Source organism: Ambystoma mexicanum, chromosome 3p (genome assembly GCF_040938575.1).
Source record: "Ambystoma mexicanum isolate Mex_15411 chromosome 3p, UKY_AmexF1_1, whole genome shotgun sequence".
Classification (NCBI taxonomy): Eukaryota; Metazoa; Chordata; class Amphibia; order Caudata; family Ambystomatidae; genus Ambystoma; species Ambystoma mexicanum.
In genome coordinates this window covers 436322793-436350038 of record NC_090925.1, presented here as the reverse complement: position 1 = coordinate 436350038, position 27246 = coordinate 436322793, and positions in this window count along the sequence as shown.

Here is a 27246-nt window from a genome sequence, read left to right as displayed (position 1 = left end):
TGCTTGTGCTGTGTTGTCAGGGCCTCCTGGCACGCAGCCTGTCCCTGAGGAAGATGCCACCGGACTGGACATGGCACCGGTGGGGTGTGGACTATAGGCATGGCTCAGGGAGTGTTTCCTCTGAGTTGTGGTGTAGACTTCCTTCTGGTCCTCAGCTTGGACCTTTTTTTTTTGTGGTGTGCCACTCCTACCGTGGCCCCCTATGGCCTTCTGGCCTGGGACATCCTGGCCACGGGAATGTGTTGAGCTGATTGTTTTTGTTTAAGGGCTCACTTGTTTGAGGGTTCTTGCCCCTATCTGAGAGCCTTCTTTGAAAGCACCAGGGTGTGGCCTGGAGACTCTGGTGAATCAGCGAGGCCTTGCGGGCTACTTCCGCTGCTAATTATGCACCCCGTGGTGCAAGCAGCACTCAGAGCGGGTTTCTGGAGCTCCGTGGGCCTCGCGGGCTTCTACTGCCACGAATAACGCACCCCGTGGTGCGAGCGGCACTAGGAGTGGGTTCCCTGAGCTCCATGGCAAACCTTCATAGGGGGGCAGGCCTACATGTTGGAGGCGCGCCGAAGCATCCTCCAGGCCTCACCTCTGTGCTTGCACCCTGCGGTCCTCCGCTGTACCGGCATGGGTTTATAGATCATTTCGTCGCCATTGTGGTGTTTTAACACATCTGCTGGGCTTAACATGAGAAGACTCAGCTTACCAACAGAGGGTATCCAAGGAAGATTATAAATACCACCTACAAAAGAGCATGCAATATTCCTAGAAGCGCTACGCTGCAACAATACCCCAAACCACCACAACAAGAGAACATCATGGCAGTCCTGAGTTACTGCCCCATGGTGAATAAAATCAAAAGGGAAATTAAGTGTCTGTGGTCCATCTTGAACACTGGACAACACACATTGGCAGAACCCAAATTTGCCCTGAAACGCAGAACCAACCTGAGAGATAAACTTGTGAAAATTTTACGAGAGGATAGAGAAGTCCAGCCTCCCACTATTTGGCAAAGCAGCCCTCCAATTGGACATTCCCCCTGTGGCAATTGCTCGATGTGCTCACAAATAGAACGCACTAAAGAAATTGACCTAGGTATGAAGACACCTTGGAGATAACGACACTTCACAAGTTGCAATACAGCAGGAGTGATACACCTCATAGTGTGCCCTTGTAAATTGCGCAACATGGGTATGAGTAGGAGACCTATCAGAAAACAGATGATTTAACACCGCTCTTGCCTCAGGCCTAAAAAACTTGCGGCTCCTTTGGTGTCACATTTTGTAACTGCAGGACACAGCCCTGATGATTTTCAGTGCACAATCATAGAAAAAATACAAATGCCTAGACGAGGCGGCAATTACCACAATATCTTGTTGAGAAGGGAACAAAATTGGATTTTTAGAACAGTCACAAGACAGGACTCAACGAACAGATCCAATGGAATGATCTGGCTGTGCTTCCCAGATGATCCATCCACCTAAGACATGCTGTTTTTGGAATACACACAATGACATGCCTAACCATCTCCCTACAACTTAGTTTAGCCATGCTCACCATAGGGCAGACTAGCTACAGGTAGTTTCTTCAGTTTTGTCATTCATCCAACCACTCGCGATGGGAGCGAACAAGGTGGACTGCTTTATGTACCACACTACGTAGGCATCCAATGTCCCATACATCACACGAAATAGGATCTACTTCCAAGTTTGCTCACCACTGCTAAATACAGGTGTATGCAGATTCTGTATACAGCAGCATTTTGACATTATGGCTTTTCCTGCTACATTCTTGGAACTTCCGAAATCCTTATTTTCCAACTTGCACCCCTCATTTTAGAATCTGTTCTGAAATAGTGCCGCTCCAACGACTCTAGGTTTACACTACCTTTATTTGCAGCGCCAGTCCATTGGTATTATGGAAATATCATTCCGCGCATTTGCATTATCATCCCCGCCAATTTGCAGAACTAGCCTGAACATTAAGAGCCATATTGAGACATAGAACTCGTGTCCCAATCTAAGATGGCTGCCAGACTACCGTGCGCGACTTCATCCAAAATGGCGCACGTACCATAGAGCTGCTTTCTAACACGCATATCCATCCACATTTAAGATGGCCGCTTTGCCGATTAAACACAATCCACAGTTAGCGTTACGAAGAGTGCCTCGACACCCAGCAGCAGTACACCGGTAAGGGAACTACATTGAGGGTGGCTTTCTCGCATTTAGATTAAGACTCTGATGCCTCACACACTGTCCTATGGTTTTTCTAGGAAGGACTCAATGAACTTCCCTTACATGGACTACTAGACAATTCAGCAGACCACGTTTGCTGCACAGTACTTCTTCCAACATACCGCGCCCAGTAATAGCACAATGCCGGTAAGCCACAATCAGCCTCTGTATCTACAGAGTCTGCATGACTGGGATTATTGGTAGTTTGTAACATACTGCTTACCCAATACTAGGCATTCTCTGCATGAGAGAGCCCGACCAGAAGCAGCAGGGCCAGAGCAGACCTTATGCGGTAAGAAAACCCACTTGTTGGGGGTTTTTGGTTTGTCGGGTGCATTTCGGATAGACCACACCCTGCACCACCGAATCACTGCATGGGAGCTTGTAGCATTAACTACAGTGGGTGATCTTAGAACACATCCCCCCACCTGTGTTTTTCCCCCGCACATACCCTTCCCCGCACCCCCCTCATTTTTGTAAGCAGCCAGGCACAATAAGGAGACACAGATGGTCCCCTTTGTCCTAGGCTATATCTTATTTAATAATAAGCCTAAATAATACACATACAGATTCTTTGGAACTGGTAATTAATGATTAGAATTCTCTTAGAAGGGACTATACACCTAATTTATTTAACACCTTTCCCCTCTGTGTTTGTTTTCCCTCCCTGTTGTCTCTCCTTTAGGACAAAGGAGCACTGCAGGAGTAACCTACTGAGGGAGCAAGGTCCCCTATACCTTCAACCTTTCTATCGTCCTGATGAAGATGACCTCAGTCATCATGGTCAATGAAACCGGTCGACCTTCCTAAGTCATGAGCTGGACTCCTGCCTCTGATGATCTGTTTACTTAAATAATAGTTGCAGACATCACAAGGTTTTGAAAAAACCTGACAGTCTGATCAGGTCTTTGTTGTTTCCTGTTAATTAAGGCCTGTGCACATAAGGAGCCTTACCAGTTTTAAACACCAGTACATGTTGATGGAGATACAGAGAAGCTGATATTGTACTGGTTAATAAAGGCACAGGAAATTACAGTTATCAGAGATCCAAGTATACCCTAGACTTAGACATTATCTAATGTAGAATACCTAAATATATACATTCTGTGTGACTTATAACTTGTATCTGGCTTTTTAGTGAAACATTTCAGAAATATAGTGAAACATTTCAGAATAGGTATAGTCTCTCTACTCTATCCCTGTTTGATAGGTGGTGAACACCCGACTTCTAGGGTGAGTTACGACAGTGAGAGGGACAGGGTGTTCCTCTAGTAGGGACAGTCTGCCTATATGTGTGTACAATCAGTTGTTCATGTATGTATATTATACCCCAATGAGTCCTTCATAGACCGTTATAGAGTGCTACAACTTAACATGTGTCGACCAGGCATCAGCTATGCAGGCAATGAAATAAGGAAACGGGACACCAGGAGATATCACCCACGTCTTTCTTTATTGACGGCACAATCGGAACTCTTTCTCCCTGCGCGCTCCTCCCTAACCCCAACGTCACTTCCCGTGGGAGCTGGCCACAATGACAGCCGTCCCACATACCGATGTGAAGAGGCTGCCGGGCTGTTTACTCTCTTCCCCGATACTGTTAATGAATCATATCCCACTGAACTTCATGCAGAATGAAGGATGATATATTGGCTGCTTAGCAGGCGCAGACTGGCCTATAGGGCACTAGGGCAATTCCCGAACCAAAAACGCAAAATTCTAGTGTTGGCCAGTTTTTTGGGTCAAAGTGAGCCACTTTTTGGCTCATATGGGTCAGTTTGATAAGTTACTTCACCATGCGGCTAGTAGTTTTGACCAGCGTTACTGAATAAATGTTCACAATTTGCATCACATTTGATCAAAAACCTCCACCTTGGCCACTACTCAAACAGTCTGTCGCAAAAGGAATGAATTGCCATTTGTAACCCTCTTTTTTTATTGGTGCCCGAGACACTTTTATGCCCCAGTCCATCCCTGCTAGTAAGGGAGGAAATGAAGGAAGTAGGAGGTAAGTAGTAGGTCTCCTTGGTTCCTGCGCAGCATGGAGCGCTAGGGCACAGGGGCTTGATAGATGCGATGCCTTCCATTCAAAATTCCTCTCACCCACAAAGCTTGAAACCGCAGTCCGAGGAAGGGCTGGAAGTCCACACTATCTAGCAAGTGACTTAGATTGTATTATTCCAGAGCCTGGAAAATCTTCCCTTTAAAAGCAGGCTAGCAGACAAACGGACTAGAGCTGGGAGGCAAGAAGCTAAGGATGGGTGGGTTATTGAGAAATAACCTCTTTTCTGACTGCTATTTGGAAATTGTTTGTGAGTTTGCACCTTTTTCATGTCTGTGACACCATGAAAATGACTCTGGACACTCAACCATAGGCACCCAAAGTCCAGGCTGCCAGGCAGCTTGGGAAGTTATAGTACTATTATGGTCCAGAAGCTCAGGAGCCTTGAAATTGGGGGAGCTCTCTGTGAAATGGTGGCTCACCTGCCATGAGGACCTCTCAGGGCAAGGAGGCCTGCCGTGCTCAAATAACACGCAAACACAGACGGCCTACACAAGCATATTTCTTTATTGTATGCCGTCCATTATTACATTAACTCTTTCCCCTCCTCCCGTCCCCTCCCTAGACCAACGTCATTTCCTTAACTTTCGCCTGAACGAGGGCCTTCCCACACAACAATGGGGGAGGGTGCTTGGCCCGTGTTTACAACGTGACATCTCCCCCCTTTTTAACATGTCAGTTAGCCTCCTGGCTTACCCCATTTCTTCAATCTGTCTCTGGGGCTTGATGCAACATATCTGGGGTCGCATTGGACGATTGTGCGTATCGGAGCCTGGTGGTTCCTTCACCTCTCCACTGCTGGCTTCTTCCTCTGACTGCTCGCCGTCCGCTTGATAGGAGTCATCCGAGATATGTTTGGCTTGACTTCTGCCTACCAGTTCCCAGGCTGTGAGGGGTGGCCCCATGACTTTCTTGAAGTGTGAGTAGTTTTGTGTTATGGACTGCTGCTGGTCTCCGCTGGCCGTTGTCATGGTGCCCTTTTTGCGGGTTACCACCAGCTGTTCGGGTGCGAATGTGGGGTCTTCTTTTCTCACTTTTGACTGCTGTACTAGGACGTGGTCTCCCAGTTCTATGACGTACTCTTTTGCCTCTCGCCCTCGACGGGCATCGGCTTTGTCTTTCATTTTTCCTTTTTCTGCTTGGTCTCGGGTCCTGTCTTATTGTTCCAGGTGTACTGCAGGCTCATGCTTGTTGCTTTCAGGAAGTTGTGTTCTTACCGTTCTCTGGAAACATGAGGTCCGACGGGCAGACACCAGTGGTGCTTTGTGGGGTGTGCCAAAACTTATGCAGGAGCTGATATAATGCTTGTTCAAAATGGTTGTTGACGATTTTGGCAATTTGTAAGGTTCTTTTGATATTGACCATGAATATTTCCATGATGCCGTTGGCATGAGGTCATCGTGGGGTTATCTTCCTGTGCTGGAACCCCATGTAGCATGCAACGTTTTCAAAATCATGGCTGGTGAAAGGTGGGCCGTTGACTGACTTTATTATCTTTGGTATTCCACACATTGACAGCATGTGGTCCAATGCAGTGATGGCACATGTGGCTGCTGTAGATTCGATGAGCTGGGCATCTGGAAAACGTGAGTATTCGTCAATTAGAATGAGGACATGCGTGCCGTTTCGTAGTGGTCCAAAGAAGTCTACAGCCAGTTCTTTCCAAACACTTTCTGGGAGCTGGGAAATCTGCAGTGGGTTGGGATGAGAGGGCAGAGCTCCTGACTGGCCTTTAGATTCTTGGTTGACTGTTCCATGTACTTTGCCATTCTAGACCGAAGGCCGAGTATATAGTCCACCACATCTCGAGACAAGGATGAGGGTTTTCTTTCCCATCCCTCCTTCACTAGACTGACGGGACCTCGTACAGGGTGTCCAAACAGAAGCTCAAAGGTGCTAAACCTTACTCCATTCTGTGGCCAATCTCTGTAGGCGAACAGAAAGCATAGCAGGAGAGTATCCCATTTTCTCCTCAGGTGCTCTTCCAAGCCACCTGTCATGCCTTTCAGGGTCTTGTTGACCCGCTCAACGAGCCCATTGGTTTGTGGATGAAAGGAGGTAGAGAACCGGTAGGTGATGCCACACTCTTCCCACATAGCCTTCATATATGCTGATATGAAGTTTGATCCCCTGTCAGAAACAACTTCCTTGGGGAATCCAACACTGGAGAATATACCAATCAGAGCCTTTGCAACCACGGGGCTTTGATGCTCCTCAGAGGAACGGCCTCAGGGTATCTTGTGGCGTGGTCCACCACCACCAAGATATATTGGTTCCCTGAGCTGGTTTGATGATACAAAGGGCCCACAATATCCATGCCTATTCTCTCGAAAGGCAGCCCAACCATGGGTAGTGGAATTAGGGGGCCTTTGTGGCACCACCGTACTTGGCAGAAGCTTGACAAGTCAGGCAGGACCTGAGAAATTCCTTAACTTTTACACCGAACTGTGGCCAGTAAAAGTGCGCAGACAACTGGTCTGATGTCTAAGTCACTCCCAAGTGACCCGCTAAAGGAATTTGGTGAGCCAAATCCAAAAGGAACTTTCTGTGGCATTGGGGAACCACCAGCCTTCTGATGTCCTCACCCTCAGAATCCTTTGGCTCACTGTACAGGAGTCCATCCTCCCAGTACATTTTCAACAGTCCAGGGGCCTTGCCCTTAGCCTGCTCCTCCGCCTGCTTCCGCAGACCTCACCAGAGTGAGACACTCTTTCTGGGCTCTATAGAAATCAGTCTGATCTGGGCCCCCAGCTGATGCAAACTCATCCAACTTGGGCAGACCCTTCAGATCTGCATCCACTTGGTCATCCACCTAAGGTGCCTGCACTGCATCAGGCAACTCTGAAATCACAGGGTCCCCTGTTACCAAAGTAGAGTCTTCCGTGCCTACCTGCCCCTCTCCCACAGAAGTACGTGGCTCAGCAGTCTGTGGAACTGGACTAGGGGCTACCAGCCACGCTGGTCCTTCCAACAAGCCCTCTGGAAGCACTCCAGGTCCTAATGCTTTCACGGCGTTCAATCTGGCATCTGTTTGGCCCTCGATCGTGTAGCCACTGCGACTATTTCGGGATCTGGAAGATCATTATCCAACAGACATGGGACAGGGATGGAGTCTTTCACTGCTACACGGCGCTGTGTCGTTACACCTCTCCAGCTGAACTCTACTATCGCCAAGGGACAATTACTTTTACCATCAAATCCACTTACGCACAACTCAGCCCCATCAGTATACTGACCTGGCTGTACACACTGCCGGGTGACAAAGGTGATGCTAGCCGCAGTGTCTCGGACTGCAGGAGTTTTGTGTCCACTGATGTACACGTGCTCAAGATCGAGTTGAGTATTAGTGGGAACTGGGGTCACTTCTGGAGATCCGGTACCGTTCCCACTCAGTGTAACCAATCCACATTCGGCCACTCACTGGCCTAGTGGGAAATCCTCCTCTGAAAAGCCCACACTAATGATGGTCTACTCTATGAGTCCAACAGTCACTATGGCTTGCTTGGATAAGCCTTTGCAAGCAGTATCCCCTTTCCTACGGCCCAGATCCTTACACACGAAACAACCTTTGGGTGGTGAGAAAGCAGGTGTCCCAGTGTTAGAGGTGTCTGCACTCTTCTCTTCAGTGTGCACAGCTGAACTAGAGTTTGGGGGTTTCCCTTCCCTCTTTTGGGGACCTGGCTTTGAATAGGATTGGGTTAGACCTTTGTCCTTCCCATCCTTGTTTACTTTTTTGTCTGCTGATGTCTCTTCCGGTTTGGGTGTGCTCGCCTGAGGCTTTTTCTGGACTCGAGTATTCACAAACCAGTCAGCAGTCGGAGCTTGCAAAAGATGCTGACAGGTTTATGAGGTTTGTGAGCTGCCGACTAGGATCTGTGATAGTTTTGTCCACTCATTGCTGGTGTAGGTCAATGTCACAATTTGTCAACACATGCTCACACGCAATTAAATTGTACATCCCTTTAAATGTGGCAACTTTAACATTCACCCACCCGCTCAGAAATTTCAACGACAAGTGTGTGAACGCTTCAAAGATCTGCCTGCTTTTCTTTCCGAGCTCGCTGAAGCTCTTTAGATACTTTTCTGGGGTTTTACAGAACTTCCTGCTGAGGGCTGCCTTCATGCTCTCATAAATGGGCCTTTCCTCAGGAGTTAACTAAGGATTTGCATCAGTCCCTGGTGTCGGTAAAGGACTCATCAGGGCTGCACCCCACAGTACCTCATCCACCTCCTGCAGCTGGACAGCCAGCTCGAGCACTTCAAAACAGTCAAACATATCCATCCCCACCTCATAAGCCTGCACTAAGTCTCTGTGGATGTCCGTCGGGGCTTATCCAAGGGACTCTGGTTTGAGCCACTACTGCTGCCTTTGCTAGATGCAGATCTGTTGGCCTCTTCCTTCTCTTCAAGTGCCAGCCTGCGCGGCTCTGTGGCAGCACTGTCCCGCTCAATGGCGACCTTGTCCCACTGTTTTGGTTCCTATAACGCTAGTCTCCTCTCCTTGAGCAGGAGCTTTCTAGACACTAACTCATTAACAGCTGGAACAATTACTGTGTCCCTTAGAGACTGTGCTGAGGCCTGGGACCTGCAGGATGCCGCACTAGTCCCTGTCCTCACTGACACTCTTAAGTGTTGAGAAACCATGCTTACCTCCCCGGCGGGATGATTGGCGAGAAACACTGCTCATGCAGTCGTCCTCATAATTTACCTCCTCCGGAAGGTCTTGTCCATTTGGGTACACGGGACCTAACCCGTCCCCTCAGGTCTTCTCTCCAACTGCTCTTTCTTCTGCCCAAGCTTGGAGGCTGGTCAGCAACTCAGGTCTATTAACCTTCATGCTGTGGGGAACTTACCTCTCTTGGCAGAACACACGCAGGACATCCGTGGTCATGCCTTTTATAGTGTCCATGGCAAGCACCATGACTATTACAATTCCCTAGCAGTGACTAAACGTTGCCTGCAACAGTACTTTTATCATTGGGTGACAAAGCTGTGCGCAAGGCTCCAACCGATCCCACCCCTGCCACCAATGTGACAAATCAACTTCTGGGCCATCAATGGTCCAGGGATGAATATTGGTTTCTAAACCATCAATCAACCCCACACCTCTAGTACACCAGAAGCGATCCGAACAGATTTGAATACAAGTAAATTATAAGGCCTCCTTGTCGAATTTTGGTAATGTGGACAGAACAGCAGGCTTATCTCCGCAAGGTCGTGGACTGTTGGTTAGTTGTAACACAGCGAAAATACAATTATTACCCAATGATAAAAGGGACTGTCCAGTCAAGTTTGTATAAAAAGATCTACTTTGTTAAGACATCTGCTGGGCTTAACATGCACCGACCAGGCATCAGCTACGCAGGCAATGAAATAAGGCAATGGGACACCAGGAGATATCAGGCATGTCTTTCTTTATTGACGGCACAACCGGAACTAACTCTTTCTCCCCACGTCCTCCTCCCTAACTCCAATGTCACTTCCCGTGGGAGCTGGCCACAATGGCGGCCGTCCCACATAATGATGTGGAGGGGCTAACAGGCTGTTTACCGTCTGCCCTGGCATCTTCCACCTTTTTCAATCAATGGGTCACCCACTGTTCCTTACCCCATCTCCTCAATCAGTCTGTGAGGTTTCATGCGGCACCTCTGTCTGTGGCTTGCTAATCTAGCGAGTTTGGAGGTGTTCGGCTTAAGAATGGTGGCTATCTGCATGGTCCTTTTGATACTCGCTATGAAGCTCTCGACAATGCCTTTGGCTTGGGGCCATCGAGAAGTTATTTTCTGATGTTGAAAACCCATGTATCTTGCAAAATCATGGCTGGTAAAAGGTGGGCCCTTATCGGACTTGATGACTCTTGGGACTCCATATGCGGACAACATGCGGTCGAGCGCCGACATCACGCACGTAGTGGCCGTACTCTCGACCAGGCGTGCTTCCGGGAAGCATGAATGTTCATCTATTAGCACTAGGACATATGCACAGTTCTGGAGAGGGCCAAATAAGTCCACTGCCAGTTCGTCCCACACGTGTTCAGGGAGTGGAGACATCTGCAGCGGGTTAGGGTGTGGTGGCAGCGCCACTTCGCGCACGTTTGCCACTGTCCTACCAATTCTTCTACTATGGCGTCCAGTCTCGGCAACCACACCATTTGCCTTAATAGGCGCTTCATTGATACCACCCCCCGGTGGCCTCCATGCGCCAGCCGCACAGTCTTTTCTCACAGTGCCACGGGTATTAGCACTTTACAGCCCTTCATTACGATACGATCATCAACGATGGAGAGCTCCTCTTTGACCAGATCTAGCCATCGCATGTCATCACGCACAGACTCACTTTCCTGCTTTGCTTGTTGCTTCAGATGAGCCCGTCTTTCGGACTGGATGCAATGTCTGACTATGCAGAGAGCTGGATCCTGCTCTGATTGGGCGATGAGTTCCGACCACCCCACCGGGAGCAGTTGCAAGTGGTGGACTACATAGTTAATGTATGCATCAGCTGTGGATGGTAGTGACTGTGCTGGGCCCGTGGGGTGGCGCGAGAGGTAGTCTGCTGGATTGTCATCATTGCAGGCCAATATTTAATGTCAAACTTGTAGTCTTGGAGCCGCAACCCCCACCAGGTGATTCAGGGCAGCATCCTGGCCTTTGGGTCACCGTAGATCATCAGCAGGGCTTGGTGGTGCGTTACTACAGTGAATGCTTTGCCGTACAAGAACAGGTGGAAATATTTGCAGGCCCACACCACTGCCATGCTCTCCTTCTCCACCTGGAAGTATGCCTGTTCTGTGGCGGTGAGGGTCCTGCTTGCGTAAGCCAAGGAGAATGCGTTGGCTGGGGCGACCGGGTCTCTTTGAGCCAGGATAGCCCCGAGCCCCAATGCATTGGCATCCATAATGACTTCAGTGTCTCTTTGGGCATCGAAGTATGCCATATCCTCTGCTCTTGCGATGTCGTTGCAGATGGCTTTGAATGCTTTCTGGCAATCATCCGACCACACGAACGGCTGGTCTTTGCATGTGAGTAGCTGCAAAGGTTTGCTGACAGTGAGGTATCTGGAGCAGTAGCTCCCCAACCCTAGAAAAGAGCGCAGCTCCGTCGTGGTTTTGGGGGTTGTGCAGTGCTGCGGGCTGCCACTTTGTCCGGGTCAGGTCTCATCCCCTTTTCGGAGAAGATGTGACTGAAAAATCTTAGTGACCCCTTGCCAAACTCACACTTGGCCTTATTGAGGGTGAGTCCGGCCGCTTCCAGCGCAGCACACACACGGTGTAGAGCTACATCATGTTCTTCCTTGGTCTTACCAAAGACTAGTACATCATCAGAAAAGTTGAGGCAATTTGGCACATGTCGTATGACTTTGTGTATTTCCTCCTGGAAAGTTTCCGCTGCCAACGAGATGCCAAAGCGTTGTCTTTTATACTGAAAAAGGGGAGTCACAAACATTGTGATATATCGCGACTCAGGCGCAATTTCGATTTGATGGTATGTCTTTGTAATGTCAAGCTTGGAAAATACCTTTGCACTGTGAAGAAGGTGAATCATGTCTGTGATTCTCGGTGCCTGGTGTTGCTCCCTTTCGATTGCTACATTTGCTCTTCGCATGCCAACGCACAGGTGTATTGATCCATCCGGGGACTTTTTTGACACAGGGACTATGGGTGATACCCAGGGCGTGGGACCCGTGACTGGTTCGATCACTTCTAGCTTGATGAGTTTGTCCAGTTCCTCCTCGACTTGCCTCTGTATTTTGACTGGAATGCCCCGATAGTGTTGGGCAACTGGGTGAATGTCTGGGTTGATGTGTAGTTGGATTTTTCTCTTCTTTAGTTTTCCAAGTCCTTTGAATAACTTTGGAAAAGCTGCTTCCACCGCTTCTGGTCTGGCAAAGTACTGATGTGACATCAGCTGATATAGGATGTGGACTAAGCCCATGTCGACAGCTGTCCTAAAGCTTAGAATGCAACCACTGTTAACTTCGATCTTCAGTACGTGTAACAGGACTTTTGCTGTGTGCGTCTTGTGCATGCACCAGGCTGTGATGGTGCTCTTGCAGGGCAATGGCGTGATTGCCCCGTATGGGTAAATATCTACAGCAGCCTTTCTCAGCTTTAGGGGCCTGGCAAGTGAGTGTATGCCCTCCTCGCTGATGATATTAACAGTGGCGCCCGTGTCAATGAGGAATTCTAGCGGCGTGTCATTAACTTGTAGTGTAAGAATGGGGCTGTGTTGGGTTTTGGTGTCATTGTTGAGCGCCCACACTGATCCTTTTTTGCGTTAATCCTCACCTAACAATGGGGATTCGCTACTCGAGGGTGATATAATTTCTATGCATGAACACATCGTCTTCTCCCACTGCATCTGGAGCCCTCTGAGGGCCGTCTCTCCTCTTGTGTGTATGTGTATCTGTGTTCCTTGTCTTCCCACTTTTGGGTCGCCTTCCCACCTATTTCCCGGTGGGCTTGTACGGGAGCTCCTCTGACGTTCCTGGAATCCCTTGTCTGCCAGGCATGGGTGTAGGTGCGTTTTTGCAGACCGCTCAAAAGTGGTCCATTCCCCCGCAGGCGGCGCACTGTTGCCTGACCGCAGGGCATTCGCCCAGTGTGCGGGTACTCATAGCCGCACCTGAAGCACGTGGCGTCGGAGCGTTTCCCTCCTTAATAAGGCATGGTGGACAGTTTGTTGATAATGTCGGGTTTCGTCGCTGGATGCTAAATTGTGACTTTGCCCAAACTGTCGAGTTGGGACTCCATGGCTGCATCCATCCAGGCTAGTGTGAGTATCTCTTCCAGCGATCTCTGTTTCTGCAATAGTTGTTTTCTGAAAGGTTGCGACACGCACCCGGCTATCACTTGGGATCTTAGGGCCACTTCATTGGAGTAGTGATGAAATTCACAGTATTAGAGTTTTACGCAGAGACGCATGATGAAATTGTCTAGGGACTCACCCTTTTCTTGTCGTGTGGTATGGAATATATGTCTTTCATAATCAATGTTGGTGTGAGGAGCGAAGTATTCTGAGAGCTTGCCATGGAGATCGCTGTATGAGGCTGTGTCCAGGTCGAGTAGCTGCCTGCAATGTCTCCGTTGGCAGGCCCCATTGCCATGAACAGTGTGTTCTTCAGTCGGGCATCGTCGGTGAGTCCAATGGCACCAACATAGAACTTGAAGTCTCTTAACCATTTGCTCCAGCAGTGCCCTTGATTGGTGGTGTCCCTTAGGTCAAAAGGGTGGGGCATGTGGAGAACTTGAGATGCGCCTCCCGCTGCTTGTGCTGTGTTGTCAGGGCCTCCTGGCACGCAGCCTGTCCCTGAGGAAGATGCCACCGGACTGGACATGGCACCGGTGGGGTGTGGACTATAGGCATGGCTCAGGGAGTGTTTCCTCTGAGTTGTGGTGTAGACTTCCTTCTGGTCCTCAGCTTGGACCTTTTTTTTTTGTGGTGTGCCACTCCTACCGTGGCCCCCTATGGCCTTCTGGCCTGGGACATCCTGGCCACGGGAATGTGTTGAGCTGATTGTTTTTGTTTAAGGGCTCACTTATTTGAGGGTTCTTGCCCCTATCTGAGAGCCTTCTTTGAAAGCACCAGGGTGTGGCCTGGAGACTCTGGTGAATCAGCGAGGCCTTGCGGGCTACTTCCGCTGCTAATTATGCACCCCGTGGTGCAAGCAGCACTCAGAGCGGGTTTCTGGAGCTCCGTGGGCCTCGCGGGCTTCTACTGCCACGAATAACGCACCCCGTGGTGCGAGCGGCACTAGGAGTGGGTTGCCTGAGCTCCATGGCAAACCTTCATAGGGGGGGCAGGCCTACATGTTGGAGGCGCGCCGAAGCATCCTCCAGGCCTCACCTCTGTGCTTGCAGCCTGCGGTCCTCCGCTGTACCGGCATGAGTTTATAGATCATTTCGTCGCCATTGTGGTGTTTTAACACATCTGCTGGGCTTAACATGAGAAGACTCAGCTTACCAACAGAGGGTATCCAAGGAAGATTATAAATACCACCTACAAAAGAGCATGCAATATTCCTAGAAGCACTACGCTGCAACAATACCCCAAACCACCACAACAAGAGAACATCATGGCAGTCCTGAGTTACTCCCCCATGGTGAATAAAATCAAAAGGGAAATTAAGTGTCTGTGGTCCATCTTGAACACTGGACAACACACATTGGCAGAACCCAAATTTGCCCTGAAACGCAGAACCAACCTGAGAGATAAACTTGTGAAAATTTTACGAGAGGATAGAGAAGTCCAGCCTCCCACTATTTGGCAAAGCAGCCCTCCAATTGGACATTCCCCCTGTGGCAATTGCTCGATGTGCTCACAAATAGAACGCACTAAAGAAATTGACCTAGGTATGAAGACACCTTGGAGATAACGACACTTCACAAGTTGCAATACAGCAGGAGTGATACACCTCATAGTGTGCCCTTGTAAATTGCGCAACATGGGTATGAGTAGGAGACCTATCAGAAAACAGATGATTTAACACCGCTCTTGCCTCAGGCCTAAAAAACTTGCGGCTCCTTTGGTGTCACATTTTGTAACTGCAGGACACAGCCCTGATGATTTTCAGTGCACAATCATAGAAAAAATACAAATGCCTAGACGAGGCGGCAATTACCACAATATCTTGTTGAGAAGGGAACAAAATTGGATTTTTAGAACAGTCACAAGACAGGACTCAACGAACAGATCCAATGGAATGATCTGGCTGTGCTTCCCAGATGATCCATCCACCTAAGACATGCTGTTTTTGGAATACACACAATGACATGCCTAACCATCTCCCTACAACTTAGTTTAGCCATGCTCACCATAGGGCAGACTAGCTACAGGTAGTTTCTTCAGTTTTGTCATTCATCCAACCACTCGCGATGGGAGCGAACAAGGTGGACTGCTTTATGTACCACACTACGTAGGCATCCAATGTCCCATACATCACACGAAATAGGATCTACTTCCAAGTTTGCTCACCACTGCTAAATACAGGTGTATGCAGATTCTGTATACAGCAGCATTTTGACATTATGGCTTTTCCTGCTACATTCTTGGAACTTCCGAAATCCTTATTTTCCAACTTGCACCCCTCATTTTAGAATCTGTTCTGAAATAGTGCCGCTCCAACGACTCTAGGTTTACACTACCTTTATTTGCAGCGCCAGTCCATTGGTATTATGGAAATATCATTCCGCGCATTTGCATTATCATCCCCGCCAATTTGCAGAACTAGCCTGAACATTAAGAGCCATATTGAGACATAGAACTCGTGTCCCAATCTAAGATGGCTGCCAGACTACCGTGCGCGACTTCATCCAAAATGGCGCACGTACCATAGAGCTGCTTTCTAACACGCATATCCATCCACATTTAAGATGGCCGCATTGCCGATTAAACACAATCCACAGTTAGCGTTACGAAGAGTGGCTCGACACCCAGCAGCAGTACACCGGTAAGGGAACTACATTGAGGGTGGTTTTCTCGCATTTAGATTAAGACTCTGATGCCTCACACACTGTCCTATGGTTTTTCTAGGAAGGACTCAATGAACTTCCCTTACATGGACTACTAGACAATTCAGCAGACCACGTTTGCTGCACAGTACTTCTTCCAACATACCGCGCCCAGTAATAGCACAATGCCGGTAAGCCACAATCAGCCTCTGTATCTACAGAGTCTGCATGACTGGGATTATTGGTAGTTTGTAACATACTGCTTACCCAATACTAGGCATTCTCTGCATGAGAGAGCCCGACCAGAAGCAGCAGGGCCGGAGCAGACCTTATGCGGTAAGAAAACCCACTTGTTGGGGGTTTTTGGTTTGTCGGGTGCATTTCGGATAGACCACACCCTGCACCACCGAATCACTGCATGGGAGCTTGTAGCATTAACTACAGTGGGTGATCTTAGAACACATCCCCCCACCTGTGTTTTTCCCCCGCACATACCCTTACCCGCACCCCCCTCATTTTTGTAAGCAGCCAGGCACAATAAGGAGACACAGATGGTCCCCTTTGTCCTAGGCTATATCTTATTTAATAATAAGCCTAAATAATACACATACAGATTCTTTGGAACTGGTAATTAATGATTAGAATTCTCTTAGAAGGGACTATACACCTAATTTATTTAACACCTTTCCCCTCTGTGTTTGTTTTCCCTCCCTGTTGTCTCTCCTTTAGGACAAAGGAGCACTGCAGGAGTAACCTACTGAGGGAGCAAGGTCCCCTATACCTTCAACCTTTCTATCGTCCTGATGAAGATGACCTCAGTCATCATGGTCAATGAAACCGGTCGACCTTCCTAAGTCATGAGCTGGACTCCTGCCTCTGATGATCTGTTTACTTAAATAATAGTTGCAGACATCACAAGGTTTTGAAAAAACCTGACAGTCTGATCAGGTCTTTGTTGTTTCCTGTTAATTAAGGCCTGTGCACATAAGGAGCCTTACCAGTTTTAAACACCAGTACATGTTGATGGAGATACAGAGAAGCTGATATTGTACTGGTTAATAAAGGCACAGGAAATTACAGTTATCAGAGATCCAAGTATACCCTAGACTTAGACATTATCTAATGTAGAATACCTAAATATATACATTCTGTGTGACTTATAACTTGTATCTGGCTTTTTAGTGAAACATTTCAGAAACATAGTGAAACATTTCAGAATAGGTATAGTCTCTCTACTCTATCCCTGTTTGATAGGTGGTGAACACCCGACTTCAAGGGTGAGTTACGACAGTGAGAGGGACAGGGTGTTCCTCTAGTAGGGACAGTCTGCCTATATGTGTGTACAATCAGTTGTTCATGTATGAATATTATACCCCAATGAGTCCTCCATAGACCGTTATAGAGTGCTACAACTTAACATGTGTCGACCAGGCATCAGCTATGCAGGCAATGAAATAAGGAAACGGGACACCAGGAGATATCAGCCACGTCTTTCTTTATTGACGGCACAATCGGAACTCTTTCTCCCTGCGCGCTCCTCCCTAACCCCAACGTCACTTCCCGTGGGAGCTGGCCACAATGACAGCCGTCCCACATAACGATGTGAAGAGGCTGCCGGGCTGTTTACTCTCTTCCCCGATACTGTTAATGAATCATATCCCACTGAACTTCATGCAGAATGAAGGATGATATATTGGCTGCTTAGCAGGCGCAGACTGGCCTATAGGGCACTAGGGCAATTCCCGAACCAAAAACGCAAAATTCTAGTGTTGGCCAGTTTTTTGGGTCAAAGTGAGCCACTTTTTGGCTCATATGGGGCAGTTTGATAAGTTACTTCACCATGCGGCTAGTAGTTTTGACCAGCGTTACTGAATAAATGTTCACAATTTGCATCACATTTGATCAAAAACCTCCACCTTGGCCACTACTCAAACAGTCTGTCGCAAAAGGAATGAATTGCCATTTGTAACCCTCTTTTTTTATTGGTGCCCGAGACACTTTTATGCCCCAGTCCATCCCTGCTAGTAAGGGAGGAAAGGAAGGAAGTAGGAGGTAAGTAGTAGGTCTCCTTGGTTCCTGCGCAGCATGGAGCGCTAGGGCACAGGGGCTTGATAGATGCGATGCCTTCCATTCAAAATTCCTCTCACCCACAAAGCTTGAAACCGCAGTCCGAGGAAGGGCTGGAAGTCCACACTATCTAGCAAGTGACTTAGATTGTATTATTCCAGAGCCTGGAAAATCTTCCCTTTAAAAGCAGGCTAGCAGACAAACGGACTAGAGCTGGGAGGCAAGAAGCTAAGGATGGGTGGGTTATTGAGAAATAACCTCTTTTCTGACTGCTATTTGGAAATTGTTTGTGAGTTTGCACCTTTTTCATGTCTGTGACACCATGAAAATGACTCTGGACACTCAACCATAGGCACCCAAAGTCCAGGCTGCCAGGCAGCTTGGGAAGTTATAGTACTATTATGGTCCAGAAGCTCAGGAGCCTTGAAATTGGGGGAGCTCTCTGTGAAATGGTGGCTCACCTGCCATGAGGACCTCTCAGGGCAAGGAGGCCTGCCGTGCTCAAATAACACGCAAACACAGACGGCCTACACAAGCATATTTCTTTATTGTATGCCGTCCATTATTACATTAACTCTTTCCCCTCCTCCCGTCCCCTCCCTAGACCAACGTCATTTCCTTAACTTTCGCCTGAACGAGGGCCTTCCCACACAACAATGGGGGAGGGTGCTTGGCCCGTGTTTACAACGTGACATCTCCCCCCTTTTTAACATGTCAGTTAGCCTCCTGGCTTACCCCATTTCTTCAATCTGTCTCTGGGGCTTGATGCAACATATCTGGGGTCGCATTGGACGGTTGTGCGTATCGGAGCCTGGTGGTTCCTTCACCTCTCCACTGCTGGCTTCTTCCTCTGACTGCTCGCCGTCCGCTTGATAGGAGTCATCCGAGATATGTTTGGCTTGACTTCTGCCTACCAGTTCCCAGGCTGTGAGGGGTGGCCCCATGACTTTCTTGAAGTGTGAGTAGTTTTGTGTTATGGACTGTTGCTGGTCTCCGCTGGCCGTTATCATGGTGCCCTTTTTGCGGGTTACCACCAGCTGTTCGGGTGCGAATGTGGGGTCTTCTTTTCTCACTTTTGACTGCTGTACTAGGACGTGGTCTCCCAGTTCTATGACGTACTCTTTTGCCTCTCGCCCTCGACGGGCATCGGCTTTGTCTTTCATTTTTCCTTTTTCTGCTTGGTCTCGGGTCCTGTCTTATTGTTCCAGGTGTACTGCAGGCTCATGCTTGTTGCTTTCAGGAAGTTGTGTTCTTACCGTTCTCTGGAAACATGAGGTCCGACGGGCAGACACCAGTGGTGCTTTGTGGGGTGTGCCAAAACTTATGCAGGAGCTGATATAATGCTTGTTCAAAATGGTTGTTGACGATTTTGGCAATTTGTAAGGTTCTTTTGATATTGACCATGAATATTTCCATGATGCCGTTGGCATGAGGTCATCGTGGGGTTATCTTCCTGTGCTGGAACCCCATGTAGCGTGCAACGTTTTCAAATTCATGGCTGGTGAAAGGTGGGCTGTTGACTGACTTTATGATCTTTGGTATTCCACACATTGACAGCATGTGGTCCAATGCAGTGATGGCACATGTGGCTGCTGTAGATTCGATGAGCTGGGCATCTGGAAAACGTGAGTATTCGTCAATTAGAATGAGGACATGCGTGCCGTTTCGTAGTGGTCCGAAGAAGTCTACAGCCAGTTCTTTCCAAACACTTTCTGGGAGCTGGGAAATCTTCAGTGGGTTGGGATGAGAGGGCAGAGCTCCTGACTGGCCTTTAGATTCTTGGTTGACTGTTCCATGTACTTTGCCATTCTAGACCGAAGGCCGAGTATATAGTCCACCACATCTCGAGACACGGATGAGGGTTTTCTTTCCCATCCCTCCTTCACTAGACTGACGGGACCTCGTACAGGGTGTCCAAACAGAAGCTCAAAGGTGCTAAACCTTACTCCATTCTGTGGCCAATCTCTGTAGGCGAACAGAAAGCATAGCAGGAGAGTATCCCATTTTCTCCTCAGGTGCTCTTCCAAGCCACCTGTCATGCCTTTCAGGGTCTTGTTGACCCGCTCAACGAGCCCATTGGTTTGTGGATGAAAGGAGGTAGAGAACCGGTAGGTGATGCCACACTCTTCCCACATAGCCTTCATATATGCTGATATGAAGTTTGATCCCCTTTCAGAAACAACTTCCTTGGGGAATCCAACACTGGAGAATATACCAATCAGAGCCTTTGCAACCACGGGGCTTTGATGCTCCTCAGAGGAACGGCCTCAGGGTATCTTGTGGCGTGGTCCACCACCACCAAGATATATTGGTTCCCTGAGCTGGTTTGATGATACAAAGGGCCCACAATATCCATTGCCTATTCTCTCGAAAGGCAGCCCAACCATGGGTAGTGGAATTAGGGGGCCTTTGTGGCACCACCGTACTTGGCAGAAGCTTGACAAGTCAGGCAGGACCGGAGAAATTCCTTAACTTTTACACCAAACTGTGGCCAGTAAAAGTGCGCAGACAACTGGTCTGATGTCTAAGTCACTCCCAAGTGACCCGCTAAAGGAATTTGGTGAGCCAAATCCAAAAGGAACTTTCTGTGGCATTGGGGAACCACCAGCCTTCTGATGTCCTCACCCTCAGAATCCTTTGGCTCACTGTACAGGAGTCCATCCTCCCAGTTCATTTTCAACAGTCCAGGGGCCTTGCCCTTAGCCTGCTCCTCCGCCTGCTTCCGCAGACCTCACCAGAGTGAGACACTCTTTCTGGGCTCTGTAGAAGTCAGTCTGATCTGGGCCCCCAGCTGATGCAAACTCATCCAACTTGGGCAGACCCTTCAGATCTGCATCCACTTGGTCATCCACCTAAGGTGCCTGCACTGCATCAGGCAACTCTGAAATCACAGGGTCCCCTGTTACCAAAGTAGAGTCTTCCGTGCCTACCTGCCTCTCTCCCAAAGAAGTACGTGGCTCAGCAGTCTGTGGAACTGGACTAGGGGCTACCAGCCACGCTGGTCCTTCCAACAAGCCCTCTGGAAGCACTCCAGGTCCTAATGCTTTCACGGCGTTCAATCTGGCATCTGTTTGGCCCTCGATCGTGTAGCCACTGCGACTATTTCGGGATCTGGAAGATCATTATCCAACAGACATGGGACAGGGATGGAGTCTTTCACTGCTACACGGCGCTGTGTCGTTACACCTCTCCAGCTGAACTCTACTATCGCCAAGGGACAATTACTTTTACCATCAAATCCACTTACGCACAACTCAGCCCCATCAGTATACTGACCTGGCTGTACACACTGCCGGGTGACAAAGGTGATGCTAGCCGCAGTGTCTCGGACTGCAGGAGTTTTGTGTCCACTGATGTACACGTGCTCAAGATCGAGTTGAGTATTAGTGGGAACTGGGGTCACTTCTGGAGATCCGGTACCGTTCCCACTCAGTGTAACCAATCCACATTCGGCCACTCACTGGCCTAGTGGGAAATCCTCCTCTGAAAAGCCCACACTAATGATGGTCTCCTCTATGAGTCCAACAGTGACTATGGCTTGCTTGGATAAGCCTTTGCAAGCAGTATCCCCTTTCCTACGGCCCAGATCCTTACACACGAAACAACCTTTGGGTGGTGAGAAAGCAGGTGTCCCAGTGTTAGAGGTGTCTGCACTCTTCTCTTCAGTGTGCACAGCTGAACTAGAGTTTGGGGGTTTCCCTTCCCTCTTTAGGGGACCTGGCTTTGAATAGGATTGGGTTAGACCTTTGTCCTTCCCATCCTTGTTTACTTTTTTGTCTGCTGATGTCTCTTCCGGTTTGGGTGTGCTCGCCTGAGCCTTTTTCTGGACTCGAGTATTCACAAACCAGTCAGCAGTCGGAGCTTGCAAAAGATGCTGACAGGTTTATGAGGTTTGTGAGCTGTCGACTAGGATCTGTGATAGTTTTGTCCACTTGATGCTGGTGTAGGTCAATGTCACAATTTGTCAACACATGCTCACACGCAATTAAATTGTACATCCCTTTAAATGTGGCAACTTTAACATTCACCCACCCGCTCAGAAATTTCAACGACAAGTGTGTGAACGCTTCAAAGGTCTGCCTGCTTTTCTTTCCGAGCTCGCTGAAGCTCTTTAGATACTGTTCTGGGGTTTTACAGAACTTCCTGCTGAGGGCTGCCTTCATGCTCTCATAAATGGGCCTTTCCTCAGGAGTTAACTAAGGATTTGCATCAGTCCCTGGTGTCGGTAAAGGACTCATCAGGGCTGCACCCCACAGTACCTCATCCACCTCCTGCAGCTGGACAGCCAGCTCGAGCACTTCAAAACAGTCAAACATATCCATCCCCACCTCATAAGCTTGCACTAAGTCTCTGTGGATGTCCGTCGGGGCTTTTCCAAGGGACTCTGGTTTGAGCCACTACTGCTGCCTTTGCTAGATGCAGATCTGTTGGCCTCTTCCTTCTCTTCAAGTGCCAGCCTGCGCGGCTCTGTGGCAGCACTGTCCCGCTCAATGGCGACCTTGTCCCACTGTTTTGGTTCCTATAACGCTAGTCTCCTCTCCTTGAGCAGGAGCTTTCTAGACACTACCTCATTAACAGCTGGAACAATTACTGTGTCCCTTAGAGACTGTGCTGAGGCCTGGGACCTGCAGGATGCCGCACTAGTCCCTGTCCTCACTGACACTCTTAAGTGTTGAGAAACCATGCTTACCTCCCCGGCGGGATGATTGGCGAGAAACACTGCTCATGCAGTCGTCCTCATAATTTACCTCCTCCGGAAGGTCTTGTCCATTTGGGTACACGGGACCTAACCCGTCCCCTCAGGTCTTCTCTCCAACTGCTCTTTCTTCTGCCCAAGCTTGGAGGCTGGTCAGCAACTCAGGTCTATTAACCTTCATGCTGTGGGGAACTTACCTCTCTTGGCAGAACACACGCAGGACATCCATGGTCATGCCTTTTATAGTGTCCATGGCAAGCACCATGACTATTACAATTCCCTAGCAGTGACTAAACGTTGCCTGCAACAGTACTTTTATCATTGGGTGACAAAGCTGTGCGCAAGGCTCCAACCGATCCCACCCCTGCCACCAATGTGACAAATCAACTTCTGGGCCATCAATGGTCCAGGGATGAATATTGGTTTCTAAACCATCAATCAACCCCACACCTCTAGTACACCAGAAGCGATCCGAACAGATTTGAATACAAGTAAATTATAAGGCCTCCTTGTCGAATTTTGGTAATGTGGACAGAACAGCAGGCTTATCTCCGCAAGGTCGTGGACTGTTGGTTAGTTGTAACACAGCGAAAATACAATTATTACCCAATGATAAAAGGGACTGTCCAGTCAAGTTTGTATAAAAATATCTACTTTGTTATTACTACAACAGACAGTTCTAGCACACTACAATTACAGCCCACACTGTAAAGGAACACAGAGGGCAGACAGTTTCACAAAGGAAAGGGATGCACTCTGGATACTGAAAGGACGGTAGTTGGTAAAGGAATCAGTCTTCCTGTTCAAGGTTATTTGGTTTTAACACCAAAGGGGCACAGGGTCCTCACTGTCTCTAGAGGTCTTCAGAGAAGGACCAGGGGGGCAGACCCACAATGTACCTGGTGCTGAAGAAGTTGTTGGTGCTTGACAGCGTCGAGGCGGTTCCATGACGCTTCGCAGCCCATGAGACAGAGTTAGTGTCGGGGGACAGACGCAGGTACCTGGCGGCAGGCAGTACGGCAAGCAAGGCTGGTCGGACATCTGCAAGCGGTCCAGCACAGCATCTCGGGGCCAAGAATCATTATCTATGTGCTGGTTGATGGATCTGGAATGCTGGTCCAGGCGTCTCGGACGGCTCTGGTGACTGCAGCGTGACAACAGTCAGTGGTGCAGCCGGATGCGGCTCAAGGACTCAATTGTCTCGAAATTATCTTTACAAAGATGTATGCTGGATGCACTCCTCCTAGCTTCTTAGCAGGGCTTGGGTCCTTTCAAGGCGGACGGCCCAAAGCTCAAGAGAGTGTTAGCAGGCAACGGCCGTGTCCTTTGTCCTGAGACTCTCTGGCACTTCCCACCTAGAAAGCTTGATGTCAGAACGTAGCAGGGCACACTGTGTGTTGGCTGGGTACCAATTCTGGAGCTGCTGGATTGGTCTTCTGAGCCCGGTATCTCCCTCGCTTCCCTGGGAGATGTTTAGGGGAGGGATCTTGCTTCCCTCTTGGAACTCCGGACCTTCCTTCAGTGACAGAAGATGTAAGGTAGACTGTACCTGCAGCTCGGGTCCAAATTAGTCCTTCTTCTTACTCCTTGCAAAGTCTTCAGGTGATCTGATCAGTGAGGGGTTCAGCCCTCATTTAAAGCCAAACGGGCCCCAGTGATTGGTGCAGGCTATTCCCATTTTAATGAATTAATCCTGGGTCCCCACAAACAATCTTCAGTGATGCTTCAGGTCAGAATCAGAGCGCTTGGCAACAGACAGGGGAAGGATGAAAACATATACTTCTAAGTCCCACCCATCTTCCTGTCTGCTGTCCATCAAAGTGTCTCCCTAGTTAACTGAGCCTTATGTGGCTCTTGGTCACAACATGAGCCTCCTTTGAAGTAGGGGGTTGCAGGCAGACTTTCGTCTCCTACGATTCACATACTTCCCTGCTCTGAAAGGAGTGGTTCCAGACAGGACATTCACTGCCCTTTCATACCAAGCAGGGGTGTTAGTACCAAGTTGACACATTGCATTACAAAGGGGTGTTGTCTCTGGTCTCCATTGTCTCTTCCTGCACCCAGGCCTTCCTTGAGGCCTGCTAATTAACATTCTTCAGTATTCATCACCACCAGCAAGGTGTAACAGTGGAGATGCAAATCCATGGGGCCTTGAAATGCTAATCAGTCTACCCACGGCCAGAGGCATTTATTTATTTATTTGCATTTGTAGAGAGCGCGTACAGCCCCGGGGCATCGTGGGGCTTGTTATAAGAGATTACAAGGAATTTTCAGTAGGCAGGTTACATCTGACCAACATGTCTCTTAGTTGCACGTACAGCATTAATAGCATTTTTCTTTAGAAGACATACCAGAACAGCTTGTTGGTTAGATGAAGAGTTGTGTCTTGAGTGCTTTGCGGAAAGCTAGGTGGGACTGAATCATTCTGAGGTTCGGCGGGAGGGCATTCCACTGTGTGGCTGCTATCGTGGGGAAGCTAGATCCTCCTGCACGGGCCTTTTTGGTTTTGGGCATTAGGATAAGGTTAGAGTAACCTTCCCTAAGGGGTCTTGTGGCAGTATTTTTCACAATCCTCTGTACAAGGTACGGAGGGTGGTATCATGGAGGCATTTGTGTGCTAGTGAGAGAGTTTTGAAAATGATTCTCTGTTTAACCGGCAGCCAGTGGACTTGTCTCCTGATTTCTGAGATGTGTTCTTTTCTTGAGGTCCCAGTGGCTGCCCTGAGGGCATTGTTTTGCGCTAATTGAAGTTTAGAGAGGTTTTTGCAGGATGTCCCAGATAGTAGGGCATTGCAGTAGTCTAGTCTGGAGCCAATGATGGCTCTGGCTATGGCTAAGCAGTTCTGTTGTGAAAGGAAGGGTCTGGCAGCATTAATGATTTTGGCGTAGTAAGCTGATGAGGTAGACATGGCATTTACTTGTCTGTCCATGGTGAGGTTTGAGTCAAGGTAGACGCCCAGTGTTTTGACGTGGTCAGACACCTTGATGGGTGTATTGTCAATAGTGAAGGTGGAGTATTCCTGACTGAGGTTGCCCAGGGTGGTGGGTGAAATGATGAGTAGGAGTTCTGTTTTTTCGCTGTTTAAACAGAGCCAGTTGTCAGCCATCCAGGATTGGATAGTCGAGCATATAGCCGTGAGATTAGACATGTCAGTCTTGTAGTCACCTGTGAGAGGGATTAACACCTGCGTATCATCCGCATAATTGGTCTATGATATGCCCATGGCATCAAGGAGGCTAAACAGTGGCCTGGTGAAAAGGTTATAGAGCGTGGGCGCTATGCATGACCCTTGTGGGACTCCACATTTGAGTAGGCTTGGGGTGGCCGAGGCAGAGTCAGAGAAAACTTTCATAGCCCTATCTTTGAGAAAGGAAGTAATCCAGTCACGTGCTTTGGGAGAGAAGTTGGCCGCACAGGCGAGGTGACAGCACAGCGTGTTGTGGTCGACCAGGTCGAAGGCAGCTGATAAGTCAAGGAGTAGGAGAAGTGCAGGCTTGCCTAAGTCTCACAGGTCGTCCATTTGGTTTTTTAAGTCGAGGAGGGCTGATTCCGTGCCATGTCTTGGGCGGAAACCTGATTGCCGTTGGCCTAAGAGTTGGTTCTCCTCCAGGTGTTTTTGGACTTGCATATAGGCCGCTTTGTCGAGAATTTTTTAGCAGGAATGGGACTGTGGTGATTGGCCTGTAGTTACCGGGGACAGTAGGGTCAAGTGATGGCTTTTTGATTAATGGGCATACCCAAGCTTCTTTGAGGTCTTTGGGGACAATGCCTGACCTGAAAGAGGCATTGATGAAGGCAGTGAGGAAAGGAGCCAGGGCGTGAGAGGAGTCTTTGATAAGTTGAGCAGGACAGGCATCACCTTTGCAGTTGGATGGTTTAATGGATTTGAGCAGAGTGATGGCCTCTGATTCAGTGATGTCTCTGAATTCGAATGGGGGAAGATGGTATTGGTGCTTGCGAGGTAGGTGCTTTGCTATGCTGGCTAGCTATTAGTTTTTCTAACGTTTTTGGTGGCCAATGATTTTGGCCTGAAGGGTATTGAGCTTGTCTAGCATTGCTGATTGGATGCTATTGCACCATTTAGCATCCTTGATGAGCGTGGGAGGAGGGGTAGAGTGATTTTCCAGTTCTCTGAAGATGGAGAATATTTCTTTCAAGTAGGATTTGGCGTCATTGATCCTAGTGTTAAATGAAAGGGCTTTGGCTTTGATGACATTATTTTTATATGACCTGGAGATGGTTTTGAAGGCCTCCCTATTGGTTTCTGAGGGGTTGGCTTTTCAGGTAGAGAGGGTGGATCTTTTTTCTGAATGTTGCTTGAACAGCTCATTGGAGAACCAAGAGTTGGAGTGCTTAACTTTCTTGGCTTTCTTGTGAGTCAGGGGCGCAATGGCTTTGGTGATGATACTTTTGAAGGTATTTGCGAGAGTTTCTGGGTTGTTGGAGGGGGGCGTTTGTAGCACGGGAACAATTTGGAACAGCGCCAAATTATCTACTGTAAGTTTACGTAAGCTCCTGGCGAGTGCTGCTGGGCAGGGGGTCTGAATGGGGATGGAGTCTTTTTTTGTGGAGAGGTTGAATTGGATATAATGGTGGTCGGACCATGGGATAGGGGTATTGGCAGTGACCAGGATGGAGCAGTTGTGCTGGTTGATCCAATCCAGCGTGTGTCCTTTAATATGGGTGGGTTCAGTAATGGTGGGAGCGAAGCCGAGGGTGGCGAGGGCTTTGTCGAGTGCTTTGGCG